The sequence below is a fragment of the Vulpes vulpes genome, chromosome X (assembly GCF_048418805.1).
Source record: "Vulpes vulpes isolate BD-2025 chromosome X, VulVul3, whole genome shotgun sequence".
Lineage (NCBI taxonomy): Eukaryota > Metazoa > Chordata > Mammalia > Carnivora > Canidae > Vulpes > Vulpes vulpes.
The window spans coordinates 47,684,492-47,709,945 of record NC_132796.1 but is presented as its reverse complement, the minus strand read 5'-3'; the positions used below and the strand labels follow the sequence as shown (position 1 = coordinate 47,709,945).

At 38.2% G+C, this 25,454-nt stretch overlaps 1 protein-coding gene and 1 pseudogene across 9 annotated transcripts in view; one reads left to right on the top strand and one right to left on the bottom strand.

The window, feature by feature from the left end:
• Positions 1-25,454, bottom strand: part of ZC3H12B (zinc finger CCCH-type containing 12B) — a 443,182-nt gene that overhangs the window by 50,083 nt on the left and 367,645 nt on the right. The gene's annotated exons all lie outside the window — the stretch shown is intronic.
• On the top strand, positions 16,683-20,054 carry LOC112911216 (large ribosomal subunit protein eL20 pseudogene; annotated as a pseudogene).

The window sequence follows — 25,454 nt, the reverse complement described above, 5'->3', positions numbered from 1 at the left end:
GAGATCTGCTGTTAATCTAATATTTCTCCTAATATAAATAGGGATCTCTTGTCTCTTGCTGCTTTAAGGATTTTCTCCTTATCTTTGGAATTTGCAAGTTTCACTATTAAATGTCAATATGTTGAACAGTTTTTCCTTTTTTTAGGGGGAAATCTCTCTATCTTCTGGATCTTAATACCTGTTTCTGTCCCCAAATTAGGGACGTTCTCAGATATCAAAGATGCTTTCTGGTCCTCTGTCCCTATCAGTGCCCTCTGGAATCCCAATTATACATAGATTTTTCCTTCTGAGGCTGTCATTTATTTCCCTTAACATTTCCTTATGGTCCTTTAATTGTTCTTCTCTCTTCCCCACCTTCCTTCCTTGCCATCAACTTGTCTTCTATGTCACTCACTCATTCTTCTACCTCATTAACCCTCATCATTAGGACCTCCAGTTTAGAGTGCATATCATTTAATTGATTTTTAATTTCAGCCTGATTACATCTAAATTCTGCAGTCATGAAGTCTCTTGAATCCTTTATGCTTTTTTCCAGAGTCACCAGTAGCTTTATAATGTGCTTCTGTATTGGCTTTCTGATATCAAATTGTAATCCAAATTCTGTAACTCTGTGGCAGAGAGTACTGTTTCTGATTCTTACTTTCATGGTGAGTTCTTTCTAGTCATTTTGCTCAGTGCTAAAAAGGAGTTGTACTTATTAGAAGTGCAAACTCTTTATAGTGTTCCAGCTGTTCTCTCTTTAAATCTCAGGTCGAATTTGTAGGCTTTTAGGATGGTTTATAAGTTATCTAGGTGAGTTGGTGAGGACAGGTGACTTGGGGACCCTACTCCTCCCCCATCTTGCCCCGACCTCCCCATATTTCTTTTTAAATTAATTTAATTTTAATTCTGGTACAGTTAGCATACACTGTTATATTCTTTCAGCCATACAATATAGTGATTCAACAATTCCATATATCACCCTGTGCTCATCACGATTTGTACACTCCTTAATCCCCATCAGCTATTTCACCCATTCCCCAACCTGCCTCCCCTCCTTTAACCATCAGTTTGTTCTCAATAGTTACCAGTCTTTTTATTGGCTTGTTTGTCCCTCTTTCATTTTTCCTTTTGCTCATTTGTTTTTGTTTCTTAAATTCAACCTATGTGTGAAATTATATGGTATTTGTCTTTCTCTGACAGACTTATTTAACTTAGCATTATACTCTCTAGTTCTACCTATGTTATTGTATATCACAAGATTTCTTTCTTTCTTATGTATGAATAATATTCATATATATGATATTGAATATATATATCCAATATATATATATGATAATGAATATATATTCATTAAATCAGTTGATGGACACCTGAGCTGCTTCCATAATTTGACTATTGTAAATAATGCTGCAATAAACATATGATTGCATGTATCTCTTTGAATTAGTGCTTTTGTAATTTTGAGTAAGTACCCCAGCAGTGCAATTTCTCAATCATACGGTAGGTCTATTTGGAAATTTTGGGGGAACATCCATACTGTTTTCCTGAGTGGTTGTGCCACTTTGTATTTCCCCAACAGTGCAATAGGATTTCTTTTTCACCACATTATCACCAACAGTTGTTCCTTGTTTTTTTTATTTTTTATTTTAGCCATTGTCATGAGTGTGAGGTAACATCTCATATCAGTTTTATTTTGCATTTCCCTAGTGGTGAGCATCTTTTCATATGTCTGTTGGTCAATATTATGTCTTCTTTGGAGAAATGTCTGTTCATATCTCTTGCCCATTTTTATAATTGGAGTATATTTTTTTGGTGTCAAATCGTGTAAGTTTTTTAAGTATTTTGGATACTAATCCTTCATCAGATATGTCATTTGCATACAATCATTTCCTTTTCAATAGGCTGCCTTTTAGATTTTTTATGGTTTTCTTCCCTGTGTAGAAACACTCATTTGATGTAGTCACAGCAGTTTATTTTTGCTTTCATTTCCCTATGACAGGAGACCTATCTAGTAAAATATTTCTATGGATGATGTCAGAGATCTTAGTTCTTGTGTTCTTTTCTAGGATTTTTATGATTGCAGGTCTCATATTTAGTTCTTTCATCCATTTTGAGTTTGTTTTTGTGCATGGTGTAAGAGAGTGGTCATTTCATTCTTTTGCACATGTATGAGCAGTTTTCTCAATACACTTTCTTGAAGAGACTTTTTTCCATAATATATTCTTCCCTAATTTGTCAAAGATTAATTGACCTTATAGTTGTGGGTTTATTTCTGGGTTTTATATTCTGTACTATTGATCTATGTCTATATTTGTGCCTATATCATACAAGCTTGGTTATAATACCTTTGTAATATAACTCTAGGTTGGAAATTATGATATCTCCAGCTATGCTCTTTTTCTTCAAGATTGTTTTGTCTATTTGAGGCTTTTTGTACTTCCATATAAACTGCACAATTTTTCTTGTGGTTCTGTTGATGGGGATTGCATTAGATATGTAGATTTCTGTGGATAGCCTAGACATTTTAATAATTTTGTTCTTCCAATCCAGGAGCATGGAATGTCTTTTTAATTCATGGCTTCATCGTCAATGTTTTTCATTAACATTTCCTAGTTTTCAGAGTATAAGTTTTCACCTCTAGTTAGGTTAATTCCTAGGTATTTATTGTTTCTGATGCTCTTATAAATGGGATTGTATTCTTGATTTCTATTTCTTTTTTTAAATTTTATAATCCCTTTATCTTTTTATAATTGGAGTTCACTTTGCCAACATATAGCATAACACACAGTGCTCATACCATCAAGTACCCCCTCAGTGCCCCTCACCCAGTCATCCCCAACTCCGAACCACCTCCCTTTCCACCACCCCTTGTTAGTTTCCCAGACTTAGGAGTCTTTCATGCTCTGTCTCCCTCTATGATATTTCCCACTCATTTTCTCTCCTTTCCCCTTTACTACCTTTCACTATTTTTTATATTCCCCAAATGAATTAGACCATATAATGTTTGTCCTTCTCTGATTGACTTATTTCACTCAGCATAATCCCTTCCAGTTCCATCCATGTTGAAGCAAATGGTGGGCATTTGTCATTTCTAATGGCTGAGTAATATTTCATTGTATACATATACAAAATCTTCTTTATCCATTCAACTTTCAATGGACACCAGGCTCCTTAAACAGTTTGGCTACTGTGGACATTGCTATTATAAAAGTTGGGGTGCAAGTGTCCCAGCGTTTCACTGCATCTGTATCATTGGGGTAAATCCCCAGCAGTGCAATTGCTGGGTCTAGAGCAGATCTATTTTTAACTCTGTGAGGAACCTTCACAGTTTTCCAGAGTGGCTGCACCAGTTCAAATTCCCACCAACAGTGCAAGAGGGTTCCCCTTTTTCCACATCCTCTCCAACATTTGTGGTTTCCTGCCTTGTTAATTTTCCCCAATCTCACTGGTGTGAGGTGGTATCTCATTGTGGTTTGATTTGTATTTCCCTGATGGCGAGGGATGAGGAGCATTTTCTCATGTGCTTGTTGGCCATGTCTATGTCTTCCTCTGTGAGATTTCTCTTCATGTCTTTTGCCCATTTCAGGATTGGATTGTTTGTTTGTTTCCTGCTGAGTTGAATAAGTTCTTTACAGATCGTGGATACTAGCCCTTTATCTGATACGTCATTTGCAAATCTCTTCTCCCATTCTATAGGTTGTCTTTTAGTTTTTTTTATTGTTTCTTTTGTTGTGCAAAACCTTCTTATCTTGATGAAGATCCCAATAATTCATTTTTGCTTTTGTTTCTCTTGCCTTCATGGATGTATTTTGCAAGAAGTTGCTGTTGCCAAGTTCAAAAAGGGTGTTTCCTGTGCTCTCCTCTAGGATTTTGATGGAATCTTGTCTCACATTTAGATCTTTCATCCATTTTGAATTTATCTTTGTGTATGATGTAAAAGAATGGTCCAGTTTCATTCTTCTGCATATGGATGTCCAATTTTCCCAGCACCATTTATTGAAGATACTGTCTTTTTTCCAGTGGAGAGTCTTTCGTCCTTTGTCGAATATTAGTTGACCATAAGCGGAGGTTCCACTTCTGGATTATCTATTCTGTTCCATTGATCTATGTATGTGTCTGTTTTTGTCCCAGTACCACACTGTCTCGATGACCACAGCTTTGTAGTACAACCTGAAATCTGGCATTATGATGGCCCCAGCTATGTTTTTCTTTCTTCATATCCCCCTGGCTATTCGGGGCCTTTTCTGATTCCACACAAATCTTAAAATAATTTGTTCCAACTCTTTGAAGAAAGTCCATGGTATTTTGATAGGGATTGCATTAAACGTGTAAATAGCCCTGGGTAACATTGACATTTTCACAATATTAATTCTGCCAATCCCTGAGCATGGAATATTTTTCCATCTTTTTGTGTCTTCCTCAATTCTTTTCAGAAGGGTTCTATAGTTTTTAGGGTATAGATCCTTCACCTCTTTGGTTAGGTTTATTCCTAGGTATCTTATGTTTTTGGTTGCAATTGTAAATGGGATTGACTCCTTAATTTCTCTTTCTTCAGTCTCATTGTTAGTGGATAGAAATGCCACTGATTTCTGGGCATTGATTTGTATCCTGCCACGCGACCAAATTGCTGTCTGAGTTCAAACAATGTGGGGGTGGAGGCTTTTGGGTTTTCTACGTAGAGTATCATGTCATCCACGAAGAGGGAGAGTTTGACTGTCTTTGCCATTTTGAATGCCTTTAATGTCTTTTTGTTGCCTGATTGCTGAGGCTAGGACTTCCAGTACTATGTTGAATAGCAGTGGTGAGAGTGGACATCCCTGTCTTGTTCCTGATCTTAGGGGAAAGGCTCCCAGTGCTTCCCCATTGAGAATGATATTTGCTGGGGCTTTTTGTAGATGGCTTTTAAGATGTTGAGGAATGTTCCCTCTCTCCCTACACTCTGAAGAGTTTTGATCAGGAATGGATGCTCTATTTTATCAAATGCTTTCTCTGCATCTAATGAGAGGATCATATGGTTCTTGCTTTTTCTCTTCCTGATATGATGAATCACATTGATTGTTTAACGAGTGTTGAACCAGCCGTGTGTCCCGGGGATAAATCCTACTTGGTCATGGTGAATAATTTTCTGAATGTACTATTGGATCCTATTGGCTAGTATCTTGTTGAGAATTATTGCATTGGTGTTCATCTGCGATATTGGTCTATAATTCTCCTTTCTGGTGAATTCTTTGTCTGTTTTTGGAATTAAGGTGATGCTGGCCTCATAGAACAAATTTGGAAGTATTCCATCCCTTTCTATCTTTTGAAACACCTTTAGTAGAATAGGTAGTGTTTCTGCTTTAAACGTTTGATAGAATTCCCCTGTGAAGTCTATCTGGCCCTGGACTTTTGTGTCTTGGGAGGTTTTGGATGACTGTTTCAATTTCCTCCCTGGTTTTTGGCCTGTTCAGTTTTTCTATTTCTTCCTGTTCCAGTTTTGGTAGTTTGCGGCTTTCCAGGAATGCATCCATTTCTTCTAGATTGCCAAATTAGTGGCGTATAGCTGTTCATAATATGTTTTTAAAATCGTTTGTATTTCCTTGGTGTTGGTAGTGATATCTCCTATCTCATTCATGATTTTATTAATTGGAGTCTTCTCTCTCTTCTTTTTAATAAGGTTGGCTAATGGTTTATCTATCTTATTAATTCTTTCAAGGAGCCAACTCGTGGTTCTGTTGATCTGTTCCACAGTTCTTCTGGTCTCGATTTCGTCGAGTTCTGCTCGAATGTTTTTTAACTCTCTTCTTCTGCTGGGTGTAGGATCTATTTGCTGTTTTTTCTCTAGCTCCTTTAGGTGTAAGGTTAGCTCTTGTATTTGAGTTCTTTCCAGTTTTTGAATGGATGCTTGTATTGCGATGTATTTCCCCCTCAGGACTGCTTTTGCTGCATCCCAAAGATTTTGAACGGTTGTATCTTCATTCTCATTAGTTTCCATGAATCTTTTAAATTCTTCCTTAATTTCCTGGTGACCCTTTCATCTTTTAGCAGGATGGTCCTTAACCTCCACGTGTTTGTGGTCCTTCCAAACTTCTTGTTGTGATTTGGTTCTAATTTCAAGGCATTATGGTCTGCAAATATGCAGGGGATGATCCCGATCTTTTGGTATCAGTTCACAACTGATTTGTGACCCAGTATGTGGTCTCTTCTGGAGAAAGTTCCATGTGCACTTGAGAAGAATGTGTATTCAGTTGAGTTTGGATGTAAAGTTCTGTAGATATCTGTGAAATCCATCTGGTCCAGTGTATCATTTAAAGCTCTCGTTTCTTTGGAGATGTTGTGCTTAGAAGACCTATTGAGTATAGAAAGAGCTAGATTGAAGTCACCAAGTATAAGTGTATTATTATCTAAGTATGCCTTAACTTTGGTTATTAATTGATTGATATATTTGGCAGCTCCCACATTCAGGGCATATATATTGAGTATTGTTAAGTCCTCTTGTTGGATAGATCCTTTAAGTACAATGTAGTGTCGCTCTTCATATATCACTACAGTCTTTGGGCCAAATTTTAGTTTCTCTGATATAAGGATGGCTACCCCTGCTTTATTTTGAGGATTTTTGAATGGTAAATGGTTCTCCAACCTTTTATTTTCAGGCTGTAGGTGTCCTTATGTCTAAAATGAGTCTCTTGTAGACAGCAAATAGATGGGTCCTGCTTTTTTTTTAAAGAATTTTTTAAATTTTTCTTTAATTTTTATTTATTTATGATAGTCAGAGAGAGAGAGAGAGAGAGGCAGAGACACAGGCGGAGGGAGAAGCAGGCTCCATGCACCGGGAGCCTGATGTGGGATTCGATCCAGGGTCTCCAAGATCGCGCCCTGGGCCAAAGGCAGGCGCCAAACCGCTGCGCCACCCAGGGATTCCTGGGTCCTGCTTTTTTATCCAATCTGGTACCCTGCGCCTTTTGATGGGGTCATTAAGCCCATTCACGTTCAGAGTTACTATTGAGAGATATGAGTTTAGTGTCACCATGATATCTATTCAGTCCTTGTTTTGTGGATTGTTCCACTGGACTTCTTCTTAAAGGGGAATTTTAGGGGTCCCCCTTAAAATTTCTTGCAGAGCTGGTTTGGAGGTCACATATTCTTTCAGTTCCTGCCTGTCTTGGAAGCTCTTTATCTCTCCTTCCATTTTGAATGAGAGCCTTGCTGAATAAAGTATTCTTGGTTGCATGTTTTTCTCATTTTGGACCCTGAATATATCCTGCCAGCCCTTTCTGGCCTGTCAGGTCTCTGTGGAGGGGTCTGCTGTTACCCTAATACTCCTCCCCATAAAAGTCAGGGATTTCTTGTCTCTTGCTGCTTTAAGGATCTTCTCTTTGTCTGGAATTTGCAAGCTTAAGTATTAGATGTGGAGGTGTTGAACAACTGTTCACACGGTTGTTTATTGATTTTAGGGGGGATCTCTCTATTTCCTGGATCTGAATGCCTGTTTCCCTTTCCAGATTAGGAAAGTTTTCAGCTATTATTTGTTCAAATACATATTCTGGCCCTCTTGCCCTTTCGGCACCCTCTGGAACCCCAATTAAACGTAGGGTTTTCTTCCTCTGGCTGTTTATTTCCCTTAATCTATCTTCATGGTCTTTTAATTGTCTCTTTTTTCCTCAGTTTCCCTCTTTGCCATCAACTTGTCTTCTATGTCACTCACTCGTTCTTCCACCTCATTAACCCTCGTCGTTAGGACTTCTAGTTTGGATTGCATCTCATTCAATTGACTTCTAATTTCTGCCTGATTAGGTCTAAATTCTGCAGTCATGAAGTCTCTTGAGTCCTTTATGCTTTTTTTCTAGAGCCACCAGTAGCTTTATAATAGTGCTTCTGATTTGGCTTTCTGACATTGAAATGTAATCCGGATTTTGTAACTCTGTGGGAGAGAGGACTGTTTCTGATTCTTTCTTTTGAGGTGAGGTTTTCCTTCTAGTCATTTTGCTCAGTGCATAGTGGCCAAAAGCTAGTTGTATTGGGAAAAGGAGAAGAAGAGAGGAGTGAAAGAAGCGAAGAAAAGAGAAAAAGAAAAAAGGAAAAAGGAAGAAAAAAAGAGAAGGAAGAGAAAGAAAAAGAATGAAAGGAAAAAAAGGGTGGGGGAAGGAAACAAATCAAAAAGCAAACAAACAGACAAACAAACACAGGGGAGTATCTTCTGTTTCTGTATACTTTAAGTCCCTTGACTTCCCCTGGAATTTGTCCCTCTAGTTGGTTTTCTGGGGGAAGGGCCTGTTGTGCTGATTTTCAGGTGTTAGCACTTGGGGGAGCTGCTCTGTTCCCTGCCTGGTGTAGGGCTCAGTGGGGGTTGTTTACCCCGAGCCGCCCCTGGAGGAACAACCACAGTGGCGGTGGCCAGCTCTGGAGTCCTGGATTCAGCTCCAGCAATAACTCTCAGTCTGCAGGGGCCTGGAGGCTCCGGGGCGGGGCTGCTGATCTGCTCAGCCGGGGGCAGAAGCGTCCTTGCCATCCTGGGCCCTCCCGGCCTCTGCCTGTCCCAAGGGAAGGTCGAATCTGGGGTCTGTCCTGGGCACCCTGTGCTCCCGGGCCTGCGCTGTTGGATTCGTGCTCTGGAGGCGCAGCCCCCTCCACGGAGCTGCCGCCCGAGCCCCTCCGAGCTGCCCTCGGGTCAAGCCATGCACTTGCTGTAGCCCTTCAGGGAGCTCAGTGCACTCTCCCTGGGGCGCAGTTCCTCTGTTATTGTCCCAGGTAGCCTGAGGGCATCCCCGCCCTCCTGGAGTCCTGCTCCAAATCCCTGCAAGGCCTTCCCGCCCGGGAAGATTGGTGCAGCTCCTGCTTCTCCAGGAGGGGGCTTTCCTGTCCTGGGGACACTCGCCCCGGCCTTTTCCTGGCTCCTTGCAGGGCCCCTCCCCCTTGGAGGCCTTTTGTTTCTTTATTTCTTCCCCCCCTCGCCCCCGTCTTCCTACCTTGATTGAAGCACGAACTCTTCTCACCGTAGCGTTCCAGCTGTTCTCTCTTTAAATCTCACGCTGAATTCGTAGATTTTCAGGATAATTTGAAGGTTATCTAGGTAATTTGGTGGGGACAGGTGATTTGGAGACCCTACTCTTCCGCCATCTTGCCCCTCCTCCACCACATCTTCCTTATCCATTCATCTTTAGATGGGCTGTCCAGCATTCTTAACACCATTTGTGGAAGGGACTTTTTTTTCCATTGGATATTCCTTTCTGCTTTGTCAACTATTAGTTGACCATAGAGTTGAGGGTCCATTTCTGGGTTCTCTATTCTGTTTCATTGATGTATGTGTCTATTTTCGTGCCAGTACAATATTGTCTTGACCACTACAACTTTGTAATATAACTTGAAGTCCAGAAATATGGTTTTGTTTTCTTTATCAAGATTTTTTGGCTATTTAGAGTCTTTTGTGGCTCCACACAAATTTTAGGAATGTTTGTTCTAGCATTGGGAAAATAATGGTGGTATTTTGATAAGGATCGATTTAAACATAAAGATTACTTTTGGTAGTATAGATATTTTCACAATATGTGTTCTTCCTATCCATGAGCATGGAATAGTTTTCCATTTATTTGTGTCTTCCTCAATTTCTTTCATAAATGTTCTATAGATTTCAAGATACACATCTTTTAAAGGGTTACTTTTATTCCTTGGTATATTATCATTTTTGGTGCAGTGACATATGGGATCAATTCCTCAATTGCTCCTCTGTTGCTTAGTTGTTAGTGTGTAGACATGCAACGTACTTCTGTGTGTTGATTTTATATCCTCCACTTTACTGAATTCTTTAATGAGTTCTAGGATTTTTATTTTTATTTTTATTTTTTTTTTTGCTGGAAGCTTTTGGGTTTTCTACATGTCATCTGTGAGGAGTGACATTTTTACTTTTTCTTTGCTGATTTGTATGCCTTGTATTTCTTTTCCATTGTCTGATTGCTGAGAATAGGACTTCTGGTATTATATTGAATAACAGTGGTGAGAGCGGACATCACTGTCATATTTTTTACCTTAGAGGAAAAAACTCTTTTTCCCTGTTGAGGTATGATATTACCTGTGGATCATTCATGTGTGAGTTTTATGATGTTGAACTATGTTCCCTATACCCCTACATTGTGGAGGGTTTTTACCATGAAAGGATGCTCTATTTTGTCAGATGCTTTTGCTGCATTTATCGAGAGCATCATATGGTTCTTATCCTTTTTTTTTAATGTGATGCATCATACTAATTCACTTATGGATGTTGAACGACCCCTGTAGCCCAGGAATAAAACCTTTTTGTTGTGGTGAATAATCAAGAAAGGATGCTCTATTTTGTCAGATGCTTTTGCTGCATTTATTGAGAGCATCATATGGTTCTTATCCTTTTTTTAAAAATGTGATGCATCATACTAATTCACTTATGGATGTTGAACCACCCCTGTAGCCCAGGAATAAAACCTTTTTTATTGTGGTGAATAATCCTTTGAAGGGACTGTTGGATCTTATTGGCTAGTATCATGGTAAGACATTTTGCATCCATGTTCATCAGGAATATTGACCTATAATTCTCCTTTTTGGTTGGGTCATTGTTTGGTTTTGAGATCAAGGTAATGCTGCCTTCATAGAATGAATTTGAAAGTTTTCCTTTCATACTAATTTTTTGGAACAGTTTCAGAAGAGTTGGTATTAATTCTTCCTTAAATATTTGGTAGAATGGAAAGCCATCAGGCCCTGAGAAGCAATCAGGCCCAGAAGTCTTGCTTGTTGGGAGATTTTTTATTGCTGCTTTAATTTCCTTGTTGTCGATGGGTCTGTTAAGGTTTTCTACTTCTTTCCATTGGAGTTTTGGCACTTTATATGTTTCTAGGAATGCATCCGTTTCTCCCAGATTGCCTAATTTTTTTGGCCCATAGTTGCTTATACTATATTCTTAAAATTGTTTATATTTCCTTGGTGTTGGTGGTGTGAAGTTCATCTGGTCCAGTGTGTGTCATTCAAAGCCCTCAAAAGGAAACAAAACAATACCCTAGCAAGAAGTGGGCAGAATATATGAATATACATTTCTCCAAAGAAGACAAACAAATGCCCAGCAACACATGAAAAGATGATCAACATCATTTGGGATCAGGGAAATACAATTCAAACCCATGAGGAGTTACCAACTCACACTAGTCAGAGTGGCTAAGATCAAAACCTCAGGAAACAACAGATACTGGTGAAGAGAAATGGGACCTTCTGTTGGTGGGAAGGCAGCTGGTGCAGCCATTCTGGAAATAAAAATAATTTTTTAAATAAGAAAAGACTGTCTTTTTCCCATTGTATAGTCTCTCCTCATTTTTCATGGACTATATAAGTGTCAGGTTATTTCTGGACTCTCCAGTCTGTTCATGGATCTATGTGTCTCCTTTTGTGCCAATACTGTACTGTTTAGATTACTACAGCTTTGTAGTTTATCTACTTTTTAATTTTTTACTTAAATTCAATTTAGTTAACATATAGTGTATTATTAGTTTCAGGGGTAGAATTTAGTCATTTATCAGTAGCATGTAACACCCAGTGTTAATTACATAATGTGCTATCCTTAATTCTCATTATCCTATAATTCCATACCCCAACCCATGTCTCCTCCAGCAACCCTCTGTTTTCTATAGTTAAGAGTCTCTTATGGTTTGCCTGTTTTTACCTTACTTTATTTTTCCTTCCCTTCCCATATGCTCATTTGTTTTCTTTTTTAAATTCCACATATGAATGAAATCATATGTCAGTCTTTCTCTGACTGACTTATTTGACTTAGCATAATATCCTCTAGTTTCATCCATGTTATTGCAAATGGTAAGATTTCACTTTTTGACGACTGAGTAATATTCCATTATATTCCATCTATATTCCATCTATATATATTCTTTATCCATTCATCTTTTGATGGATATTTGGGCTCTTTCCATAGTTTGGTTATTGTGGACATTTCTGCTATAAACTTTGTGGTGTAGGTACCCTTTTGGATCACTAAGTGTTTATCCTTTGGTTAAATAACTAGTAATTTAATTGCTGGGTCATAGGGTAGCTCTATTTTTAACTTTTTGAGGAAACTCCATACTGTTTTCCGGAGTGGCTGTACCAGTTTGCATTCCCACTAAGAGTGTAGGAGGGTTCCCCTTTCTCTACATCCTTGCCAATATTTGTTTTGCTTGATACTGAATGATGTTGAACATTTGTTCACATGTCTGTTGGCCATTTGTATGTCTTCTTTGGAGAAATGTCTGTTCATGTGTTCTGCCCATTTCTTGACTAGATTATTTGGTTTTTAGGTGTTGAGTTTGGTGAGTTTTTATAGATCTTAGATACTAGCTATTTATCTGGTAAGACAATTTTAAATATTTTCTTCCATTTTTTGAATTGTGTTTTGGTTTTGTCAACTGTTTCATTTTCTTTGCAAATGCTTTTTTTATCACGATGAAGTCCTAATAGTTCATTTTTTATTTTGTTTCCCTTGCCTTTGGAGACATGTCTTGTAAGAAGTTGCTATGGCTGAGGTCAAAGAGGTTGCTACCTGTATTCTCCTCTAGGATTTCGACGGATTCCTGTCTCACATTTAGGTCTTTTCATCTATTTTGAGTTTATTTTTGTGTATGTTGTAAGAAAGTGGTCTATTTTCATACTTTACATGTGGATGTCCAATTTTCCCAAAGACTTTTGTTGAAGACACTAAGACAGTCTTTTCAATAAATGGTGCTGGGGAAAATGGGGAGATATATGTAAAAAAACTAAATTGAATCAGTTTCTAACACAATGCACAAAAATAAAAGAATGGATTAAAGACCTAAATGTGAAAACTAAAACCAACAAAGCTTAGAAGAGAACACAGGTAATAGTTTCTCTGACATCAGGAGTAGCAATATTTTTCTAGGTGTGTCTCTTCAGGCAAGGGAAATGAAAGCAAAAATAAAGTATTTGGACTATATCAAAATGAAAAGTTTCTGCACATCATGGAAGCCATCAAAAATATGAGAACATGCTGAATGGCTGAAGATATTTATAAATAGAAGTTAAGGTGTTAATATCCAAACTAAATAAAGAACTTATACAGATGGTAGCAAATAAAAATCTGATTTTAAAAAATAAACAAAAGCCATGATGTGGAAGCAACCCAAATGTCCATCAGTATATGGGATAAGGAAGATAGATATAGATAGGTATAGATATAGGTATAGTTATATAAGGAAGATAGATATAGATAGGTATAGATATAGTGGATGAGGAAGATAGATATAGATAGGTATAGATATAGATAGATAATGGATAATATTATGTAGCTATAAAAAAGGATCTGTGACAACATAGATGGACCAAGAGGGTATTAGGGTAACTGAAATAGCTCAAACAGGGAAAGAGAAACACCATGTGATTTCACTCACATGTGGAATCTAAAAACAAATCAAGTGAATAAACAAAGAAAAGAGTCAGACCTATAAATACAGAATACAAGCTATTATTTCTAGATGGGAGAAGGTGTGGTGTTAGGCAACATAGGTGAAGAGGACTAGAAGATATAGGCTCCAGTTTATGGAATGAATAAGTCATGGGAATAAAAGGCACACCATAAGAAACACAGTTCAGAATGTCTGCACCAGTTTATATATTCCCACCAACAGTGCAAGAGAGTTCGCCTTTATCCACATCCTTCACCAACACTTGTTTCCTGTGTTGTTATCTCTAGCCATTCTGACAGATGTGAGATCCTATTTTACTTTTGATTTGTATTTCCCTGATGATAAATGATTTTGAGCTTCTTTTCATGTGCTGCTGGACATCTGTATCTCTTTGGAAAAATGTCTATTCATGTATTTAGCCCATTTTTTAATTGGATTATTCTTTTTGGGATGTTGAGTTTTATAAATTCTTTATATATTTAGGATACTAACACTTTATCAAATACGTCATTTGCAAATATCTGCCCATTTCTTAGGTTGCCTTTTAATTTTGTTGATTTTTTTCTCCTTCACTGTGCAGAAGCTTTTTATCTTGATGATGTTTATTTTTTGTATTTATTTCCCTTGCTTCAGGAGACATCTAGAAAGAAGTTACTATGGCTGATGTAAAAGAGGTTACTATCTGTTTTCTCCTCTAGCATTTTTATGATTTCAGGTATCACATTTAGGTCTTTCATCTATTTTGAATTTATATTTGTGTATCGTGTAAAAAAGTGGTCCAGTTTCATTATTTTGCAGGTTGCCATGCAGTTTGCCCAACACCATTTGATCAAGAGACTGTCTTTTCCCACTGGGGATTTTTTTTCTTTTGTCAAAAATTAATTGACCATATGGTTGTGGGTCCTTTCTGGATTTTATATTCTGTTCTATAGATTGATGTGTCTGTTGTTGCACCTGTACCACACTTATTCTATAGCTTATCACTATAGCTTTCCAATCTAATTTGATGTCCAAAATCATGATGTCTCCAGCTTTTCTTTTTCAAGGTTGCTTTGGCTATTTGAAATCTTTTGTGTTTCCATAGAAATTTTAGGATTGTTTGCTCTAGTTTTGTGAAATGTGATACAGGTATTTTGAGAGAGATTGCATTTAAGTGTAGATCGCTTTGTCTGATATTGACATTTTCATAATATCTGTTTTTCCAAAACATGAGCATGGGATGTCTTTCCATTACTTTGTGCCCTTTTCAATTTCTTTAATCAATGCTTTATAGTTTTCAGAATAAAAGTGTTGAATAAACCAAAGTCATCTTTGGTTTATTCCACCAGAATAAAAACCAAAGTCACCTCTTTGGTTAGGTTTGTTCCTAGGTATCTCATGCATTTTGGTGCAATTTTAAGTGTGATTTATTCCTTGAATTCTCTTTCTGGTACTTCATTGCTGGTGCAACAGATTTCTGTATATTGATTTTGTATTTTGTGACTTTACCGAATTCATTTTTCAGTGCTAGCAGTTTTTTGGTGGAATCTTTCAGGTTTTCTAAATAGAGTAGCATGTCACTTGTAAATAGTGAAAGTTTTACTTTTTCCTTGCCAAATTGGATGACTTTTACTTCGTTTTGTTGCCTGATTGCTGCAGCTAGGTGTTCTATTGGTATGTTAAACAACAGTAGGGATCCCTGGGTGGCTCAGAAGTTTAGCACCTGCCTTCAGCCCAGGGCGTGGTCCTGGAGTCCCAGGATGGAGTCCCTCATCAGGCTCCCTGCATAGAGCCTGCTTCTCCCTCTGCCTGTGTCTCTGTCTCTCTGTCTCTCTGTCTCTCTCTCTGTCTCTTATGAATAAATAAATAAAATCTTAAAAAAAAAAAAACAGTAGTGTGGGTGCCTGAGTGGCTCAGTTAAGTGTCCAAATCATGACACTCAGGTCATGATCTGAAGTTTGTGAGATTGAGCCCTGGGTCAGGCCCCGTGCTGTGTGTGGAGCCTGCTTAAGATTTCCTTTCTCCCTCCTCCTCTAACCCTTCTCCCACTCTCAACTCTCTCATATAAATCAATTAGTCCATCAATCTTTTTTTTCTTTTTTTTCAATCTTTTAAAGATTTTTTTAAAATCTTTATTCAAAAAAATAACAGTGGTGAGAGTGGACATCCCTGTCATGTTCCTGATCATAGAGAAAAATCTCTCCATTTTTTTCCCATTCAGGATGACCAGCTACTCTGGAAGACAGTATGGAGGTCCCTTAAAAAGTTAAAAATAGAACTACCCTACAGTCCAACAATTGCACTAGGAGATATTTACTCACAGAATACCAAAATGCTAATTCAAAGGGATACATGCACCCTGATGTTTATAGTATCATTATCTACAATAGCCAAATTGTGGAAACAACCTGTGTGTCCACTGACTCATGAATGGATAAAGATATGGTATATACACACACACACATACAATATTACTCAGCCATAAAAAGGAATGAAATCTTGCCATTTGGAACAATGTGGATGGAGCTAGACAGTGTTATGCTAAGCAAAATATGTCAGAGAAAGACAAATCCCATATTATTTCACTCATATGTGGAACTTAAGAAACAAAGCAAATGAATATGGGGGATAAAGAGAGAGAGACAAATAGACAGACCAACAGAGAGACAGAGAGAGAGAGATGTAATCCAAGAAACATATACTTAACTAAGAGAATAAACTGACATTACCAGAGGGGAGGTGGGTGGGGAATAAATTGCATAGATGATTGGGATTATACAAGGAGTATACTTATAATGAGCACCAGGTGTTGTATGGAAGTGTTAAATAACTACATTTCACACCTGAAACTAATATTACACTGTATGATAACTGGAATTAAAAACAACTTAAAATATTGTCAGTGATATTCTCAATACAGTGTAATACAATGATAACGTATTTGTGGTCAGATAGTAGCTACAGTAGTGGTAAGCATAGCTTAATGTTTAAGATTGTTGTATTACTATGATGTGTATCTAAAACTAATGTAAAAAAAATTCCTAAAAGCATGAAATCTTCCATGACTAAATCAGTAAGAAAGAGAAAATCTGATACCAATTACTAGTAATGAAACTGGATCATTAATCAAAAGCCTCCCAGCAAATAAAGTCTAGGACCAGATGGCTTCATAGGTGAATTGTACCAAAATTTTAAACAGTTAATACTCATTCTTCTCAAACTATTCCAAAAAATTGAGGAGGAAGGAATGCCTCCAAGCTCAGTCTATGAGTCCAGACCTACCATGGTATGAAAATGAGACAAATTCACTTGAAAAAAATGGAGGTAAATGTCTTTGATGACTGTAGATGCAAAAATATTTAACAAAATTTTAACAAACCAACTCAACAAAACATTACAAAGATCATACATCCTGATTTTCTATGATTTGCTCCACGGATTTGAGGATGGTTCAATATCTGCAAGTCAATCAACTGACACACTGCATTAACAAAGTATAAAAATTATAGGATCATCTCGATAGATGCAGAAAACACATTTGATGAAATTTATCATCCATTTATAATAAAAAAAACTCTCAAAAAAGTGGATGTAGAGGAAATGCACCTCAACATAATAAAGACCATATATGAAAAACACAGCTAACATCATGCTCAGTGGTGAAAAACTGAGAGGTTTTGTTCTAAGATCAGGAACAAAACAAGGATGTCCACTCTCACCACTTTTACTCAACATAGCTTGGGAGCCGTATATACAGTAATTAGCAAGAAAAAACATAAAAGGCATTTGATTGGTAAGCAAGAAGTAGAACTGTCACTATTTGCAGATGACATGATACTTACTATATGTAGAAAACCCTAAATACTCCACTAAAAAAACAAAAGACTTAACAAAATGAATGCAAAAAAAATTTGCAGGATACAAAATCAATATACAAAATTCTGTTGTGCTCCTATACACTAATAATGAACTACAGAAAGTATGGAAAAAACCTTTATAATTGTATCAAAAAGAATAGGGTGGCTCAGTAGTTTAAGCATCGGCTTTCACCTCAGGTCATGATTCTAGAGCCCTGGGATTGAGCCCCTCATTGGGCTTCCTGCTCAGCAGGAAGTCTGCTTCTCTCTCTGCTCTTCCCTATCCCCATGCTCTCTCTCTCTCTCTCTCTCTCTCATATAAGTAAATAAATAAATAAATAAATAAATAAATAAATAAATAAGTAACATCTTTAAAAAATAACAAAATATGTAGGGATAAACTTAACTGAGATGAAAGGCCTTCACTATGAAAAATGTCAAACATTGACGAAAGAAATTAAAGGTGACATAAATTAACAGAAAGAGTAATGTGTTTATGGATTGAAAAAATGAACATTTTGGGATGCTTGGGTGGCTCAGCAGTTAAGCCCTTGCCTTTGGCACAGGGCGTGATCCTGGGGTCCTGGGATCGAGTCCCACATTGGGCTCCCTGCATAGTGCCTGCTTCTCTCTCTGCCTATGTCTCTGCCTCTCTCTTTCTGTGTCTCTCATGAATAAATAAATAAAATCTTTTTAAAAATGAACATTTTTACAATATCCATACTGCCCCAAACAAATTCAATGCAATCCCTAACAAAATACTAACAGTGTTTTTCATGGAACTAGAACAAGTAATTCTCAAATTTGTATGAAAACACAAAGGATCCTGAATAGGTAAAGCAATCTTGAAAAAGAAAAACAATGCTGGAGATATCACAATCCCAGATTTCAAACTATACTACAAAGCAACAGAATCAAATCAAATCAGTATGGTACTGGCACAAAACTAGACACAGATCAATAGAATGTAATAGAATCCCAGAAACAAACCCATGTTGGGGGCGGACTTAAGATGACAACATACTAGGAGGACCCTAGGATTGCCTTGTCCCTTGAACACAGCTAGATATCTATCAAATCATTCTGAATACCCAAGAAATTAACTTGACAGAGGACTAACAGAACAAACTGTACAACTAGAGGGAGTGAAGAGGTCACACTGAGGAAGGTAGGAAATGCAGAGGCATGGTCTAGAGGAGAAACATCATGGGTGCTTGGGAGGAGAAGGAGCCCTGATCACAGAGAAAGACAAGATAGAGTGGAATGCACAAGGACATGCACAAGGAGAACACTTCCCCAAAACTGTTGGCTGGGAAAATGACAGAGGCTTATTTTTCTAAGTGTTTGTAACCAGCAGAGATCAAGGATTGGAGTTTTAGAAGTCAGGGGACTTGGCCGGAACAGAGACCTAAGGATGCTGACCTACTCCACCCTCAGCATAAACCAATTTCAGTAAACAACACAGCACTAACAGTGGCTGCCTAACTTGTTTACACCAAGTCCTGCCCCCCTGCACTCTGCTGGTACTGCTTTTCTCAGGCAAATGTGCCTAAGTACCAGCACAATGGGTCCCTTCCCCAGAAACCTCTGCATACACCACATCTACTGCCTACAGAGACTGTCAAAGTTTCAGTTCTAGTGGAAGTGGCATTAGGTCTCATTTAGCAATCAGACCAGAGTACAACTAGTTAAAACTCACTACTTTGTAGCTAAGGTACAAACACTGCCCACTGCAGGCAAAGAAAGCCTCTACAGACTGCTGACCTGATGAATAAAGCGGCCAAAACACAGCAGCAGGGTGGATGCAGCACACACCAGAGACATTATCTGAAGCACCAGGCCCTGGAAACTATATAACCTCTTCTTCATAAATTCATTACTCTCAGGAGCAGAAAAAAAATAACAGGCAATTCTAACACAGAGAAGACAGAGACCTAGACATAATGCAGAAATAGTGGAGGAATTCACACCAAAAGAAAAAACAAGAAAAGGTCACAGCCAGAGATCTAATTGAAACAAATAAGTATTTTTTTTAATAAACAGATAAGTAATATACTTGATGCAGAATTTAAAGCAACAGTCATAAGGATAGTAACCATGCTAGAGAAAAGCATAGAAAACATCAGAGAGACACTTACTGCAGAGATAGAAGAGCTAAAAAACAGACAGAAATGAAAAATGCAATATCTGATATTTGAGACTGACTGGATGTAATGATCACAAGGAGGGAAGAAACAGAGGAATGAGTTAGTGATATACAAGATAAAGTTATGAAAAATAATGAAGCTGAAAAAATAGAGAAAAAAGAATGACAGAACACAGCTGCGAGAGTACAAGGTGGTAGGGCGCTGTCTGCCCACCCCTAAATGTCGCACTCCGCCCCTGTATCAGATGCGAATCTTTGCACCTAATCATGTTGTCGCCAAGTCCCGCTTCTGGTACTTTGTGTCTCAACTGAAGAAGATGAAGAAGTCTTCTGGAGAAATTGTCTACTGTGGACAGCTGTTCGAGAAATCTCCGTTGCGGGTGAAGAACTTCGGCATCTGGCTGCGCTGATTCACGCAGTGGCACCCACAACATGTACCAGGAATACCGGGATCTGACCACCGCAGGCGCCGTCACCTAGTGCTACCGAGACATGGGTGCCCGACATCGTGCCCGGGCCCACTCTATCCAGATCATGAAGGTGGAGGAGATTGCAGCCAGCAAGTGCCGCTGGCCAGTGGTCAAGCAGTTCCACGACTCCGAGATCAAGTTCCCACTGCCCCATCGGGTCTTGCATCGTCAGCACAAGCCACGCTTCACGACCAAGAGGCCCAACACCTTCTTTTAATGCAGAGCCTGCCGGTGCCCAAGTCTGCTCAAATAAACTCCTCGGGTAAAACAAAACAAAAAAAAAGTCCAGCTGCTTCGAGAATCAGATAAGCACCCCAATGTGATTTGTTACTTCTGCAGAGAGAGGGACCGGCAGTTCCAGTACATTGCCATCGAGCTGTGTGCAGCCACCCTGCAGGAGTACGTGGAACAGATGTTTTTTTTTTTTTTTTTTTAGACTTGATCTATTCTGCAGTGAATTTTATTGAATTCATAGGGCACATTCCTTCATGAAAAAACAAAACAAAACCCCTAAAGTCATACAGGCATGCTTTGTGAGACAAACCAGTGAGATGAAGCCTGCTCAGACCAGACAGGAACAGTTTACACCACAGCTCACATGAGGGTGTTTTTATTCAATACAAACAAACAGCAACAATGTTAACAGGATGAGACCATAAATTCATTGAAACTTTCTGGGAGTCCTGGCTAGGCTGACCAACCTATCACTCTTTTCTTACCAGCCAGGTAAACAAGAACTCATCTGCTAATGCCAAAAATTGTAAAGCTCTTAATCCAGTTAGAAATGACTACAACTGAGGATCTTTAGCTAGCTGCTTCCCCAATTCAGAGTTGCCTAGCAGGTTAATTTCAACATATCAAAAGTATCATGTGGCCTGCTGCACCAAGAACAGCTTTAATGTGTTCTGTCCTCAGGCTGCTGGACCTCCCGACTGGTTGTGTCCTTCTGTGCACCTTGGTCCTGAGCATTCTGAGACTCGGTCAGCTGAGGATAAAAGGGACCTACCAGCCAGTTGAGAGGTGTGTTGTTAACAAGATAATCCATCACATCATCTAAAGACTCCTTCATTTTCTGCAGCTGCCCCTTGCGGGACTTAGGGAACTCAGTGACTCCATCAAATATAATAACATTCATACTATAGGAGTCCCAGAAGAATAAGAGAGAGAAAAGAGGGCAGAAGGTTTATTTGAGGAAATAATACCTGAAAAGTTCCCTAATCTTGGGAGGAAATAGACATCCAAATCCAGAAGGCACAGAGAACTCCCATCAAAATCAACAAAAGCAGGCCAATGCCAATACATATTGTAGTTTAATTTGCAAAATAGATTTATAAAGAAAAAATCCTAAAAGTAGAAAGACAAAATAAATCCCTAACTTACAGGAAAAAAACCTACTACTAGCTACAGATCTACAGATACTAGCTACAGATCTCTCCACAGAAACTTTGCAAGCCAGAAGTGAGTAGCATTAATATTCAATATGCTGAATGGGAAAAATCTGCAGCCAAGAATATTCTGTCCAGCAAAGCAAGTCCTGCATCAGGTTCCCAGTGGAGATCCTGCTTCTCCCTCTGCCTATGTTTCTGCCTCTCTCTGGGTCTCTTATGAATGGATGGATGAATGAATGAATGAATGAATGGTTTCCCAGACAAATAAAAACAAAAGGAGTTTGTGACCATTAAAACAACCCTGCAAAAAATATTAAAAGCGACTCTGTGTGTGCAAAGGAAAGACCAAAAGTGTCAAAGACTAGAAAGGGACAGAGAAAAATTCTAGAAACAATGACTAAATAAGAAAGAAAATGTCACTAAATACATATCTATCAATAATTATTCTGAATGTAAAAAAAAAAAAACCACACTTCAGTCAAAAGACATAGGGTGTAAGAGTGGATAAAAAAACAAGACCCATCTATAAGCTACCTACATAAGATTCATTTTAGACCCAAAGACACCTGCAAATTGAAAGTGAGGGCTGGAAGAATATTTATCATGCAAGTTGATGACAAAAGAAAGAAAAATAGCCATATCTATATCAAACACACTTGACTCTAAACCAAAGAATGTAATAAAAGACGAAGGGCACTATATAAACAGTAAAAGGGACTATCCAACAAGAAGATGTAAAAATTGTAAATATTTATGCCCCCAACCTGGGAGCACCCAAATATATGAAACAATTAATGACAAACATACAGGAACTCATTAAGAATAATACAGTAATAATAGGGGACTTTTAATACTCCACTGACATCAAAGGATAGGTCATTTAAGCAGAAAATCAACTAGGAAAAAAATGGCTTTGAATAACACAGTAGACCAAATGGACTTAACAGGTATACTCAGAACATTTCATCATAATGTAGTAGAATACATATTCTTTTCAAATGCACACAGAACATTCTCCAGAATAGGTCACATACTGGGTCACAAATCAGACCTCAGCAAGTACAAAAAGATTAGATTCATACCATGGGTATTTTCTGACCACAATGCTATGAAACTTAGTTAACTTAACCACAAGAAAAAAATCTGGAAGGATCACAAATACATGCAGGTTAAAGAACACTAAAGAATGAATGAGTCAATCAGGAAGTGAAAGAAGAAAAAAAAATACATGCACACAAATTAAAATTAAAACACAGTTGTCCAAAACCTTTGGGATGCAGCAAAAGTAGTCATAAGAGGAGATTCTACTCATCCTCTAGGATATGGTGGGGAGAGGAAGGGGGGGCACACTTGATGGCCAGCTTGGTGGTGGCAGAGCCAGCAAGATTCCTGACAGCCAGCTTAGAAAATCTCAGCCTACATTACAAGTGTTTGCATAAGTAACACAAGGAAAAGCAATGGCAGGAGAAGTTAAGATGGCAGAGGAGTAGGTGGCCCCAAACTTGCATTGTCCCTCAAATACAGCTAGATAACTATCAAATCATTCTGAATACCCAAGAAATCAATCTGAGGACCAAGAGAACAAGACTACAAGTCTACGAGTAGAAAAGCAACCACCTCCTGGAAGGTAAGAGGTATAGAGAGTTGATTTGAGGGAGATAATAACTACAGATGCTGTGGAGGGGAGGGAGTCCTGCTTATAGAGACTACTACAAGGTATTATAAGCAGTGGAACACAAAATTGGGTTTTAGAAGTCCACTATTGCCAGGGTTGTGCCTGGCCTAAAGGTGCTCCACTGGGTAAGGAGAGTGGAGACTCAGGAACCAACAGCATGGTATGAGTACCCTCTGTGTAGCAAGAAGAACTGGTGTTATCGATAATGCTTCACTGTTCCCAGCCACAGGAGCAGGGATGCCCCCTGAGGGCAGTGAGCCTGGGGGGCCAGATTTTTGGCTTCACTTTACAATAAACCGATGCCCAATGATGCATCCACTTTCCTGGGGTGGATTGGCAAATGGCAAAAGCACAGCAAGGCCCTCTCCCAGAGGATCACTGGGGGTCTGCACCATAAGAGTCCCTAAAATTTGGAGTTTTGAAACCCAGCAATGTGCTTAAGATAAAACACAGCACAGTGCTGCTTGGAAGGTGGATGGTTTGGACAAAGACAAGGGAAAGGCAGGGATATGATGGAAGCCAGGAACACAAGAGGGGAGAGTGGGGGACATAAACTCCAAGTTCCAGGAGGAGTGAATGTGGGGTTAGGCCACCCATAAGCAAGGACAGACCTCAGTGAGGTAAATAGCACCATCACGTGGAAAACGGAGCTGCTTACATCAAGCTTCACAAGCCTACATCCAGTAGGTGCATCTTCAATGGAGAAAGGAGGTCTGAGAATCTGAGAAGCTTAAACCAAGCTTCACAAGCCTACATCCAGTAGGTGCATCTTCAATGGAGAAAGGAGGTCTGAGAATCAGTGTAATGGGTCCCCACACCAGAAGACAAGTACAAACCGCTCACCAGCATGAATTCTACTGATCATAGAGCAAACCTTCAGTTCTAAGGGAAATAGCTCCCTTTTCTATTTTTATTTTGTTTAATTTTTAATTTTGTAATTCTTTTTTCTTTTAAAATTATATATATTTATACATTTTTAAATAGATTTTTTATTTTTAGATCTAGTTTCTTGTAACATGCAGACCAAAACACACCTAGGATATAGCTTTTTTTAATAGTCTTGGAAAAAACAACAGAGGAATTCACCCCAAAAGAACAGAAATTGGAAGTAATAGTCAAGGATTTCATAAATACAATCATAATTATGACATCTAAACTGGGCACTTAAAAAATTATAAAGATATTTACTGGGACTGAAAAAAAGCATAGAAGAATCCCTTACTGCAGAGATAAAAGAGCTAAAATCTACTCGGACTGAAATTTAAAATGCTATAAACAAGTTGCAACCCAAAATGGATGACATGGCAAGGAGGGATGGATGAAACAGAGGAATGAATCAGTGATAAAAAAGATAAAATTATGGGAAATAATTAAGCTGAAAAGAAGAGGGAAACAAACATAATGGATCATAAGTTAGAATTAGGGAACTCAGTAACTTCATATCATAGGATCCCTGAAGTTGAAGAGAGAGAAAAGGGGGCAGAAGGTTTATCTGAGCAAATTATAGCTAAAAATGTCCATAATCCGGGGAAGAACAGAGACATCTAAATCCAAGAAGCACAGAGAATCCCCACTAAATTAAATCTGGCTAGTGCCAAGGCATATCAGAGTCAAATTCACAAAATACACAGATGAGGATAGACTCCTGAAAGCAGCAAAGGTAAAAAAAAAGTCCCTAAATTATAAGGGAAGACAGATCATGTTGGCATCAGATCTATCCACAGAAACTTAGCAGGCCAGAAGAGAGTGACAGGATATATTCAACATTCTGAATGGGAAAAATGTGTAGCCAAGAATACTGTATCCAGCAAGTCTTTCATTCAGAATAGAAGGAGAGGTAAAAAGTTTCCCAGACGAAAAAAAAAAAACAAAAAACTAAAGGAGTTCATGACGAGTAAACCTACCTGCAAGAAATATTAAGGGGGACTCTTTAGGGAATAAAAGACCAAAAGCAACAAAGACTAGAAAGGAATAGAGACAATCTACAGAAATGCCAACTTTACAGGTAACACAATGGCACTAAATTCGTATCTTTCAATAATCACTCTGAATGTTAATGGACTAAATGTTCCACACAAAAGACATAGGTTAGCAGAATGGATTAAAAAATTAGATCCATCTATATGCTGCCTAAAAGAGACTCATTTTAGACCTAAAGACACTTGCAGATTGAAAGTAAGGGAATGGAGATCTATCTATCATGCTAATGGATGTCAAAGGAAAACTGAAATAGCCATATTTATCTCAGACAAACTAGATTTTAAAACAGAGTGGAACAAGAGATGAGGAAGGTCATTATATCATAATTAAGGGGTCTATCCATCAGGAAGATCTAACAGTTGTAAATATTTATGCCCCCAACTTGGGAATACCCAAATATATAAATCAATTAATAACAAACATAAAGAAACTCTGATAATAATACAATAATAGTAGAGCATTTAACATTCCACTTACATCAATAGACAGATCATTTAAACAGAAAATCAACAAGGAAATAATGACTTTGAATGACACACTAGACCAGATGGACTTAACAGATATATTCAGAACA